Source organism: Balaenoptera ricei, chromosome 19, assembly GCF_028023285.1.
Source record: "Balaenoptera ricei isolate mBalRic1 chromosome 19, mBalRic1.hap2, whole genome shotgun sequence".
Lineage (NCBI taxonomy): Eukaryota > Metazoa > Chordata > Mammalia > Artiodactyla > Balaenopteridae > Balaenoptera > Balaenoptera ricei.
The window spans coordinates 41,139,607-41,152,422 of NC_082657.1; the positions used below are offsets into that span (position 1 = coordinate 41,139,607).

Sequence of the window (12,816 nt, forward strand, 5' to 3'; positions counted from 1 at the left end):
TAAATCCCCACGGCTTATTTATTTTATAAAGATGCTCATTTTTTTTTTTTTTTTTTTTAAAGATTTATTGATTGATTGATTGGTTGTTATGTTGGGTCTTCATTTCTGTGCTAGGGCTTTCTCTAGTTGCGGCAAGTGGGGGCCACTCTTCATCGCGGTGCGCGGGCCTCTCAGTATCGCGGCCTCTCCCGTTGCGGAGCACAGGCTCCAGACACGCAGGCTCAGTAGTTGTGGCTCACGGGCCTAGTTGCTCCGTGGCATGTGGGATCTTCCCAGACCAGGGCTTGAACCCATGTCCCCTGCATTAGCAGGCAGATTCGCAACCGCTGCGCCACCAGGGAAGCCCAAGATGCTCATTTTTAACATAGCTCCTAGATGCTAGCTTTTCCCATCTTCTTAAAAGTGATTTCATAGAGAGGAAGCAAATACAGGACCTAAAGCAATTGAGCTCTTTGGCAAGTTTCTATGGGTAGCACCAGAGGCAAACTGTTTTTTTTTACCCCTTTCTGTCTCTTTCCTAACACTCACACACACCAACACACAGAGTCTTTGTCTCTCTCACAAATAAATATTTTGCCTGGTACTGACCTGGTCCCAGGAGAGGCACTGATTGATTGATGGATTGACACAGCTGTTTGGATAATGGCCACCTTGCTCTGTGCTTAGTCCTATCATGTTTTGTTTTAAGTTTTTTTCGAGAGTAACTAACTAACCTTTATCTTTATTACCATTTCCTCCTCCTAAACCATTATTTTTCTCCATGTCTCCCTTTTCAAAATATCAGTACATCCAGACTCTGCCCCATAGTTCTTATTTCTTAACAAAGTTTGGCAAATAATACTGAGAGAAGACCGTGTAACTTCTGCTCAGTACTGTAATCAGTGTGTTGAAAATCTGCAATGGCTGTAGTTGTCATCCAGCAGGATTGATGATTACAGTGGGAGGCAGCTGTGAAGTTCCAACTAACTTCTGGTCTAACTCGTAAAGAAAATGATCAGAGGCAATAAATACCTTGGGTGTAGGACATAATGTTTTTTGCCATGTGGCTCTACCAATTATGAATTCAATTTGGTGGACCATGTTTTATAATATCACTAAGGCAGTGATGTATAGATTGGGCATAGAGGTTGATAACCTATGGGGGATCTGTACATAAAATCTGCATAATGGAAATATTCTATATGAAACGATAAAATTAACAAAAAGTATTTTTTCCTGAATTATTCTGTATGTTAGACTCATAGAAAAGAAGGAAAACAGAACAAGAGAAAAGGAGACTAAAAATATAAAGAAAAGCAGATATAAATAAAAACTGATTCACAAAAACAATAATAATAAAAGTTAACATTAAGGAAATTGAGAATCAGAAAAATTAACTTACTTACTCCATTTGCAGATCTAGACAGACAGTGGAAGAGGCAGGATTGAACTCTGGCGGTCCAATCTAGAACCCATATTCTTTTTTTTTTTTTAAATAAATTTATTTTTGGCTGCATTGGGTCTTTGTTGCTGTGTGCGGGCTTTCTCTAGTTGCGGCAAGCAAGCGCTACTCTTTGTTGTGGTGTGCGGGCTTCTCATCGTGGTGGCTTCTCGTTGTGGAGCCCGGGAGCACGGGCTCTAGGCGTGTGGGCTTCAGTAATTGTGGCGCGTAGGCTCAGTAGTTGTGGCTCGCGGGCTCTAGAGCACAGGCTCAGTAGTTGTGGCACACGGGCTTAGTTGCTCCGAGGCATGTGGGATCTTCCTGGACCAGGGCTCGAACTCATGTCCCCTGCATTGGCAGGCATAACCACTGTGCCAACAGGGAAGCCCCTAGAACCCATATTCTTCATGTGTCTGGTTGAGAAATATGCATCTGCTCCTGAGGTCGCTGGACGTTCCATGAGTCCTTGGAATTGTAGCACAATGCTCAACATGTTAGGTTTCCATGAGCCCACACTGTGCTTTCTTACCCTCAGTACCTTATGTTTTAGTCAGCTCGGGCTGCCATAACAAAGTGTCATCAACTAGGTGGCTTAAACAGCAAGAAATCTATTTCTCTCAGGTCTGGAGCCTGCACGTGTGAGACCCTGGTGCCAGACTGGTCGGATTCTGATGAAGGACCTCTTCGTGGCTTGCAGACAGCTATCTTCTTACTGTGTCCTCATTTGGCAGAGAGAGAACTCTGGTCTCTTTGTCTTCCTATAAGGACACTAGTCCCATCATGGAGCCCCACCTTCACGATCTCATCTAAATATAATTACCTCCTAAAGTCCCCACCTCCATATAGCATCACATTGGGGGTTAGGGCTTCAACATATGAACTTCAGGGGAACACAAACAAACATTCAGTCCAACATACCTTGTTTCCACAGTGGCTGAACAATGAAGTTGACTACATCTGAGCAAACATATGTCCCAAAGAGTGCAACTCATATGGTGGTAATTTCAATAACATCACTTTTCTTTTAAATTCTGTGGGTCATTTTTGTCAGAACAATTCTGCAAGGTAGAGGTGGGGTGAGGAGATTGTTATTTTGTTTCATTTTGTTTTAAATGTAGACTTTTTTCCTCTTAGCCAGTTGTGCTGTAAAGATACTTCATCCTCTTGCTGGTTGGGCCCTGCACCATGTCTGCCTCTGGGGGAAAAAATAAGCAAATAAAAGGAACAATACTTGGCATGATAATTATGATACCTGTATGTATGTAGAACAGCTATTTCATGCAAGACACTTACATAGCTACCATATATCAATGTGCTGATCATGGAATAAATTAATCTGTTTTGCTTTAACGTCATCACATCCCGAATCCAAAAGCAGAAGAAAGAAATGTTCATAGTTAGACGATATGAGAGAGGAATGGTGAGAGCATACACCCATTATTGAAGATGGTCAATGGGATTTACCTGATGGCCAAAAAGAATATGTCAGAGATGAATGAATGAACAAAGAAGATGTGGGGTGTGTGTGTGTGTATGTATGTATATGTATGTGTATATATAATATATATAATGGAGTATCACTCAGCCATGATAAATACTGAAATAATGCCATTTGCAGACAGCTGTCTTCTTAACTGTGTCCTCACTTGGCAGAGATGGACCTAGAGATAATCATTCTAAGTGAAGTAAGTCAGACAAAGGCAAATATCATATGATATCACTTACATGCAGAATCTAAAAAAATGATACAAATGAACTTATTTACAAAACAGAAATAGACCCACAGACATAGAAAACAAACTTATCCTTACCAAAGGGGATAGCGGAGGTGGGGGAGAGATAAATCAGGAGTTTGGGATTAACAGATACACACTACTATATATAAAATAGATAAATAACAAGAACCTATTGTATAGCACAGGGAACTATATTCAATATCTTGTAATACCCTATAATGGAAAAGAATCTGAAAAAGGATAGATCGATCGATCAATAGATAACTGAATCACTTTTCTGTATACCTGAAACTAACACAATATTGTAAACCAACTATGCTTCAATTAAAAAAAAGTGTCAATTTACTGAATATTATCTACAAAAATTCCATTTTTACCAAATTTGACAATCAAAAGAGAATGAACTTTAAACACTGTGTTAATGACTTTGGTGACAGAGACCAGAGTAGATCAACATACAAAAGTCTGAGAATCCAGTCACTATCTGTAATGAGAACTTTTATTGCCAGCTGGGTGATCAAAATGTTTAAACTCTCATGAAAGCTGAAATGTGAAGAGTAAAACATCAGTGGTTGTTAGCAGTGATGATTTTTAAGTCAGGATCATTAACCAAACTGGATTCCAAAAGAATTGAGGATAAATGCTGTTGCAATAGCACTTCAGTTTAGAAGGGTGTTTTTATTGAAGAAAAAAAGAAACATATTGACTGACGATTGAAGAGTTCAAGCTCAAAAATATTGACTTCAAACTTTTAAGTAGATGAACTCCACTGGGAAGACGTACAGAAAGAACCATTGACTGGGATCCAGATTCTCAGCACAGTCTTTCCCTTGGAGAAGTTGAACTCAACTTTGAGCTCATACTGAGTTCACAGGAGCTTCAAGGGAGTTCAGATTAGCACAACAGGGAGTAAAGCAAGATGATATTGTGGCCTTTTAATGCTCTCTGTGTTCACTGCCTCAGAAGTCGGTAGGAATGTTCAGTGTGGAGAAACTCAGTAGGAGCAATGAATAAGGAGAGTGCATCGGTATCTTTTTTGCCCTGTGTGGCAGACTGAATTCCAATATAATGAATGAGCTAATTTATCATTTGGGGCTCACTATTAGAGTTGTGTAAGCAGATTATTAATAATTCAAAGTTTGCAATCTTTCAATAACTCCGAAAGTGCTCATTTTATAACCCTATCTTGAAATATTCAGATAAACCAGGGCGTGAAACCAAACTGTTTATTTTGAAGCACTGTACAACTTACAAGCTCTGACCTCAGTGCTGCCCTTCATAAAATAGTACCTACTTCATAAGGCAGTCTTGAGTATCAATGTAATAACATACTTTAATGCCTACATTGGTTACCAGTGTGAAAAGATAGCTGAACAAATGCTACATGCTTTCCTTTTGGATTCAGACATTTCTATTACTGGCAAAACTAAAATGTTCTTTAAAGTCAGAAGAATAAAGTAACTTGAAACTTGATCCATTTGATTATTTTTAATGCACTAATCTTAAGACAAATAGCCATATAGTGACTGTATCAAAAAACTAAAATGGAGATATCTTAGAATGTAGTCAGCTTGATGTTATTTAAATTTGTTGATATGTCTATGAGAGTGTGGATGTTTTAGGAAAGATTCCAAGGACTGATAAAATATTGCATTTGGGAATCTTCCCAAAGAAAATTTGGGGGAAACATCCAAACATTTTTTCTGATCCTAGTATCTTGAGAAACTACAGTCTAATGGCTGTCAATTAAGTCACACGGTTCTTTTGTTGGTTGAAGTGAACAATGATACTATATTAGCCTGGGTCATCTAGACAGCAAGACTGGGGAAATATCACACTGCTGACACCATATTGGTAAGGTTCAAAACCAGGGCAGTAAGGGTGATGAGAAAGAAAACTGAATCAAGAAAAGATGTGAAGCTGTGCAGTGTGATACCTTTGTATTTGGGCTACCTCCTCACAGTGAGTTTCAAGGATACACAGCAGTTCACTTACTGGGTGTGCTCATCTAGCTTGCATAACTTTTGAAGGGCTACAAGAAAAAAAAAACACACCTTGTGGAGTCCATGAAGAGAGAAAAGTAGCAGGAATTTATCTGTGTAGCCCTATTGCAACCTGCCACTTACCACTGGCCAAGGTTTACCCAACAGGGAATGGAGTCCACTGCACTGAGTTGTATCATATGACCTTTGGTGGCCACTCATGACTGTGATTTATATTCAAGTCTAAAAGTAATGAAGGCAGTTCTGCCTGGATAGAACTTGACACATGGGGCCCAAAGATTCAGCTTTGGGAAACCCAGAATGAGGGTCATTCACAGGTTGCCAGCCTTTCTCAGTTTCAGTGCCCTTGTCTCAGAAATCTTTTCATGGTGCCTGTATGCCAGAAGAAATATCTAACAATTCATATTATTGCACAGTTCGGTCAAACAATAAGTACTTATGTCCTAATAGCTTAGTGTTCATTTTTAAAAGTACATATAAATTGAAAGAAAGACGATCTTACTTACAAAGCAGAGACAGAGACACAGATGTAGAGAACAAACATACGGATACCAAGGGGAAAGGGAGGGGTGGGATGAATTGGGAGATTGGGATTGACATATATACACTATTGATACTATGTATAAAATAGATAACTAATGAGAACCTACTGTATAGCACAGGGAACTCTGCTCAATGCTCTGTGGTGACCTAAATGGGAAGGAAATCCAAAAAAGAGGGGATATATGTATACGTATAGCTGATTCACTTTGCTGTACAGTAGAAATGAACACAACATTGTAAAGCAACTATACTCCAATAAAAATGTTAAAAAAAGAATATAACATTACAATTTCATCCTTAACTAATCACAATTAATTACTAATATGATGTGTGCTACACAATTTTTCAATATATCACGTAAATTCTCCTCCACTGGCAAAAGTTTCCATCCTCTCCTCCAGGGCCCATTCCCTTGGCATTGCCCCCTGCTAGCTTCCCTCATCCTGCAGGGCTGTGTGGAAAAAAAAATATAGAATAATCTAATGTTCAAATCGTGAACTACCTAGGATTTATAGTTTGGGAGATGTCTAACAAATGCCAAGTATTTCTTAAAATTGTAAAATGTATTGCTTAAAATTGTAAACTGTCCTGCAGAACCCCTGTGTAGCACCATAGAGCTCCAGAACACATTGGCACATGATATGGGAACCTGAGGTGCCAGCAAAGGCAAAGGAAGCACGTGGGAACTTATGAACTTGGGGGTTGGGTTATGGAATCTGAGGTAGCTCAAAAAGCCTGTGTCATATCAGAATTCCTTCTACATTTTCATATCAAAGCCCTCAAAATTATCAAATAACCAAATAGCTAACTGTATAGCATTGTAGAACATAGACTGCCCTGGATTCTGACTCTTTCAATAAAATCTTAGTTGTTTGACTGTAGGAAGATGTGTCAAAGCCTGAGTTTTCTCATGTATGAGATGAGACTAGTGGTAGACGCTCCTTCATGGGTTTTCTGGGAGTATTACCTGAACTATTTCTTTAAAGCACTTTGCACAATACCTGTCTCATAGTAACTGCTCAATGACTATTGTGCTGCTGCTGTTGATGACCGTACCCTAAAGATCCAAGGAGCCCAATCCATTTCACACTCCAACCACTAATATCATCTGTTAGACCCTTTCCCTTGAATTTGTAGTACCTTCACCTGGAATAGAGGCAAAATTATTCTAGGTAAGAAGAACAAATTCTAGGAGCTTTGGAGAGGTTGTCCCCCTTCCCACATCTGGAACAACTTGGCCTCAGTGTTGGTGAAAACCATTTTAAGGTTGCTTGAAAACTCCAGCTGGTTCAATTATGGTTTGTCTGTTCCCCAGAGCAGACAAAGTACTGCAAAACACAGACATGGTCTCGCTAACCTCAAACTGCAATTCTTCATGCAGGTGAAAGCTACGGATAATTCAGCATTGTCGTCATACTGTTGTCTATTAGTTTTGTCTCAAGTGTTGACTTCAGTTCTTATGAGTTTCAGCAACTGCTCATGTTCTTGATTCCATGTGTTAGGTTATCACTCATGTTTGGATTTGTTTGTGTGTGTTGTTCCTTGCCTTTTTGCATGGGATATCTGTTGTCAACTTTAGCTCTCAGATTATAGACTAGGGTAACTTTTTCTTGTGTAGTGCCTTAGAGACCATCCCTAGTCCCAATCAGGACTGATCATTTGAAGGATATGACAACATTCCATGCTGTTATTACACACAAACATGATGGGCCAAACATGATAGTAGCATCATATAATCTTATTTGGAAGGAACCGCATTGGTCAACAGTCCAAAGTTCAATTCAGTTTAAGAAAGCCTGTCAACTGCACCCAGATATGCCAAGTAAGGAGAAAATGGAATGCATGCTATGCAATTAAAATAAATCTCCTGCAGGTATTGATTAGCTGAAAAATGTGGCACTCAATCTGTTGCCTTAAGAACTTTAAACTCACCAGTGAGCCAATATTTGTCCCATCTTGCACTTCTAAAATAGAGAATTTATGCCTTAAAAATAATTGGTATATGTACGTGTGTGCACGTCAGTGAGATAAGAAAGAGACAGAGGTTGGGGGTGAGGGAAAAAGAGAGACAGAGACAGAGTCAGTCAGTCAGTCTAAGAATATCCCTTTTTCTTTCTTAGTGGAGCTCACTGAAAATGTCTTATAGTTAACTATTCACAGCAGTTTAAAAAGGAGCTGACACAAAACCAGAAGCAGCCATGTAAAAACTTGCTGCTAATATAGTTGGATGATGGAGCTACAAATTTACTTTTCTGAAAATATTAAAATCCCATTTTTTTTTTCTTTCTTTAATCCTGGGTTCAAATGAAAACATTCCTGATTTCTTCCTTGGGAATGAAATTTTTCTTCCTCTTGTCTTTATCTGTCCCCGATGGTCTTATTCCAAAGAGATCCATTCACAGAAGCAAAATGAGCTGTAGGCAGGTTGGCCATATTTATGTACTTGCTTTATTTCTCTAATATATTATACACTTCATTCTACTTGAATTATGTTGGCTTACCTACTTGTCTTTCTCACTAGACTTGTAAGCCTCTTTTGGGCAGCAGTCTTTATTTTGTCTTCTTCTTGATTTGATGAGATTGCAATCTCAGAAAAATATTATTATATTTGTTTGATGTGTATCAGTTTACAAAGTGCTTGCATGTACCTTATGTAGTTGACATTCTCCATTTGTTATTACAGTCAATGGACTGTGTGCCATTATTTCCATTTTATTGATGACATAGCTGTGACTTGTAGAAACCTTTCATAAATATAATGGAAGCATTGTGATTCAAACTCAAGGTTCTAGAATCCAAGTCCAGTGTACATTTTGTTACACTTTATCTCAACACACGTTATCTCAGCACTGTCACATAATATATAGCCATAAATGTAATTAAATTTAAAAAGTAGAAATTTTAAAAAATTCCTTACAGTATTTTTCTCAGAGAAAAGATACGTAAGGTTTTTGAAGAAGGGACCACGTCTTCAGACATGAATTCCCAATAATGACAAAGAAGATGCTGGTAAAGTGTGAAACTGCCTTAGCCTCTCTAGTGTTCGCTTTTCCTGGGCTTAATTATACATGAAATATGCAAATCACAACTTTCTGAATGTACACAGATTCCAGAAACAAACACAAGTGCATTTTCAAGAGCGACTTTAATTTTCCTTCTTTTCATCCTAATTGACAACATTCATAGAAGTAGCACAGTTTGAGCAGTAAAAAGTCAGGAAAATTAAATAGGGAGACAGTCTGAACTGTATAATATGTCTCCTCTTTCATTAAAAGAATGAAATATTGTCAGTGCCCTTTATAGTTTTAATTAAGTATGTCAGTATAATACTTAATTGAGAGAAATATGCAAATGATTGTTTCCTTATAAGGCCACAGCTAAATAAACACAGCACTCTGCCAGTACCCATCTTATTATATGTCTGTGCAGAAGTCTTGTGCAGATTAAGTTATTATAGGTGGTTCTTTTTACCTAGAAAGTTATTCCTAACAAACATTTTCATGCTTAGATATCTGTATCAAAAATACTAGCAAGTTTGCAATTTTTTTCAGTATTATCATGTAGTACTCTTCTTGGAGAAAATTAATATGACTGATTCCAATGGCCAACATATTCCATGTTTGTGATCTGGCTTCTATAGAAGGTAACTATGAGGACTAGATCAAGCTGCCTTACCATCTTTCCTTGAGTGTCAGTCCAAACATGATTGATTTAAACTTGCAGAAATGAATGCATCATGTCTTTCTAGACTTTAAGAACGAGAAGACCTGTGAGATACTGAAAGGCTTTGAGAACTAAAACAAAACCTTATTAAACTTCTACTTCTAAGGATTGCTATGCCTAAACCATCACAGGTGGATACATGTTGCAAATTCCAGTGCCTGTCTTCTGCTGCTTCTTTTCAAACACCCTACAGTCCACCCAAACCATATTACTAACTCCTCTTGAACATTTGCATTTCTCTGCTTTCATCCTATGCATGTGCAGTAGTCTTTAATTGATAATGTCTTTTCTCTTCTTCTGGACATCGTACTTTTCCATATAATTTAAATACCCCGTCTTCTCTGAAGGCTTCCCTGATTCTCTCAGAGATCATTTGTGCCTTAGTCTTTATGACTGCTTTAGCCCTTTACACTTATCTGTGATGTAAGTTATTATAATATGTTGCCATTAATTGGCTTTGCGATGCTATCCTCAACCCCTTCACACCCACTGTAAAACTGTGATTTCCTTACCAATCTGAACCTATTGTTATTTATCGTTTTATGGTCCATTGCCCCCAGTCCCATGGAAACCTAATAGGCATTGTTGGCAATTTAAAGGTGGGAATCTAAGTTGATACAGCCACTATGGAGAACAGTATGGCAGTTCCTTAAAAAACTAAAAATAGAACCACCATACGACCCAGCAATCCCACTACTGGGCATATACCCTGAGAAAACCATAATTCAAAAAGAGTCATGTACCAAAATGTTCATTGCAGCTCTATTTACAATAGCCAGGACATGGAAGCAACTTAAGTGTCCATCGACAGATGAATGGATAAAGAAGGTGTGGCACATATATACAATGGAATATTACTCAGCCATAAAAAGAAATGAAATGGAGGTATTTGTAATGAGGTGGATGGAGTTAGAGTCTGTCATACAGAGTGAAGTAAGTCAGAAAGAGAAAAACAAATACAGTATGCTAACACATATATATGGAATCTAAGGAAAAAAAAAAAAAAGGTGATGAAGAACCTAGTGGCAAGACGGGAATAAAGACACAGACCTACTAAAGAATGGACTTGAGGATATGGGGAGGGGGAGGGGTGAGATGTGACAGGGTGAAAGAGTGTCATGGACATATATACACTACCAAATGTAAAATAGATAGCTAGTGGGAAGCAGCCGCATAGCACAGGGAGATCAGATCGGTGCTTTGTGACCACCTAGAGGGGTGGGATAGTGAGGGTGGGAGGGAGGGAGATGCAAGAGGGAAGAGATATGGGAACATATGTATATGTATAACTGATTCACTTTGTTATAAAGCAGAAACTAACACACCATTGTAAAGCAATTATACTCCAATAAAGATGTTTAAAAAAAAAAAAAGTCATGAACCTAGTGGCAAGACGGGAATAAAGACACAGACCTACTAGAGAATGGACTTGAGAATATGGGGAGGAGGAAGGGTAAACTGGGACAAAGTTAGAGAGTGGCATGGACATATATACACTACCAAACGTAAAATAGATAGATAGCTAGTGGGAAGCAACCGCATAGCACAGGGAGATCAGCTCGGTGCTTTGTGACCACCTGGAGGGGTGGGATGGGGAGGGTGGGAGAGAGGGAGACGCAAGAGGGAAGAGAGGTGGGGACATGTGTATGTGTGTAGCTGATTCGCTTTGTTGTAGAGCAGAAGCTAACACACCATTGTGGAGCGATTGTACTCCAATGAAGATGTTAAAAATAAAGTTCCTTTGTTTGACACCTTTATTGCTAAGTGTCTAAGACGTATTTTTGATAAAGATTATAATAGGTATTGTTTTGGGGAGATATTCAAATATTCACTGGGCAATCTATTCAACAGGATTAAAGTGATTTTCTAAGTATGCAAAGGACTAAAGAAATACGCTCTGACCTTCAATATTTTAAATAGTCGCTGGCAGTTTAAAACATCCCCAACCATAATATCCATAATTACTCAGCCTTTCCCTCATCCTGAAATGATGTGTTCTGTGTGAATCTGATGAAGGTTAACTGAAAGAAAAGTAGAAATTATTTACTCTCTGATTAGAAAATATCTCTGTCTATTTATAACCTCATACAAAAACAAACCCCTCTGTTAATGTACATCATTATTTATGAATTATTTATATTTCCTGCTTATATATAATGGGAATACCTAGTCCATTATTTTCAGGCTGAGATAGAAATACTAATTTCTGGAATGGAACTAATTTCTTGAACCCAGAAGGGATTCTGTCAACTGTGTGCCCTGGTGTATGCCTTCTCTCAGCCTTGGTTGCTTTCCCTGCACTTCTCCATCTGGGTAACTTCATCCTGTCTATCAAGGCATGGCAGCCATCACTCTTCTCTTATGTGCCTTCTCTGACTGCCCCAAATATTAAAATAAATGCTCCTAACCTATGCCCCAGTAGTATGCTCTTCACTCCTTGTTTTCATTCATTTATTAATGTTTCCATTCAGCAAATATTTACTGAGAACCACCTTTATGTTTGGAACTGAGGGTTCCCTGGTGGATGATGGCACCTATGATGTCTTTCCTGCCAGCATTCAGTCTGGTTTAAGAATTTCTCTCACATAACACATTTCAGATGGTTTTAATTGTGTTTGTCTCCCCTATTAGATTCTGCACTCTGCCCTGGAACGGAGGCTGCATCTTATATTGCATCCTGAGCACCTAAGCCCTGAGAAAGGAGGCACTCAGTAAATTTTTGACTGAATAGGTACCCAAAGAAGGTTGCATTTGTTTAATCTCATTCTCAATCCATTGACCAGTAAAGATTTAGTCAACTCCTCAATTCTCAGAGGTCCAGATAGATTTGGAAATATGTTTTATATCTTCTTGCAGTGCAGTATTCTGCGTAAAATTGGAGCTCACTAAATGTTCTTTATTTAGTTGAAGGCCACTCTGAATTTGTCTGTATGCCACCATACATATGAATGAGTAGAATAACTGGTGAGGCTGTGATGTATCACTGTTTTTGAGTTCTGGGAATCTCCCTCTGAGTATTTAATCACTTCTCAGCCCTAATGATGTCAACTCTGTGACAGTAAGGCCTTCTGTTCAGTGTCAGGGCACAACTATTAACATGAACAGTATAGGTCAGTGAGCACATATATATCTGCAGGTTCCAATAGCTTGGTTCCTGTTGTTAATACAGCTTCCCATAATTTCTCTCTTGCTCCAGTAATTAATAATATCATCAAAAGCCATTCAATTGATATTTGGAAGATACTGAAGATGCCTTGAAATGTGTCCTTAATGGGCAAGAGCAACACTGTGCTTGTTTTGGAAACCAGGGGGAGATCCATTTTAATGTTTATAATGAGAGCTCAGCAAGAAAGTAGTTGGACTGCTACTGGCACATATGACAAAAGCCTTC

At 38.6% G+C, this 12,816-nt stretch overlaps 1 long non-coding RNA gene across 1 annotated transcript in view; it reads right to left on the bottom strand.

Moving 5' to 3' along the window:
- Positions 1–1,270: 1,270 nt before the first annotated feature.
- LOC132353287 (uncharacterized) overlaps positions 1,271–12,816 on the bottom strand; it is a 197,943-nt gene continuing 186,397 nt past the window's right edge. Inside the window, exon 3 of the long non-coding RNA XR_009498990.1 lies at positions 1,271–2,615. This is a non-coding gene — a long non-coding RNA (uncharacterized LOC132353287). The remainder of the gene's footprint in view (positions 2,616–12,816) is intronic.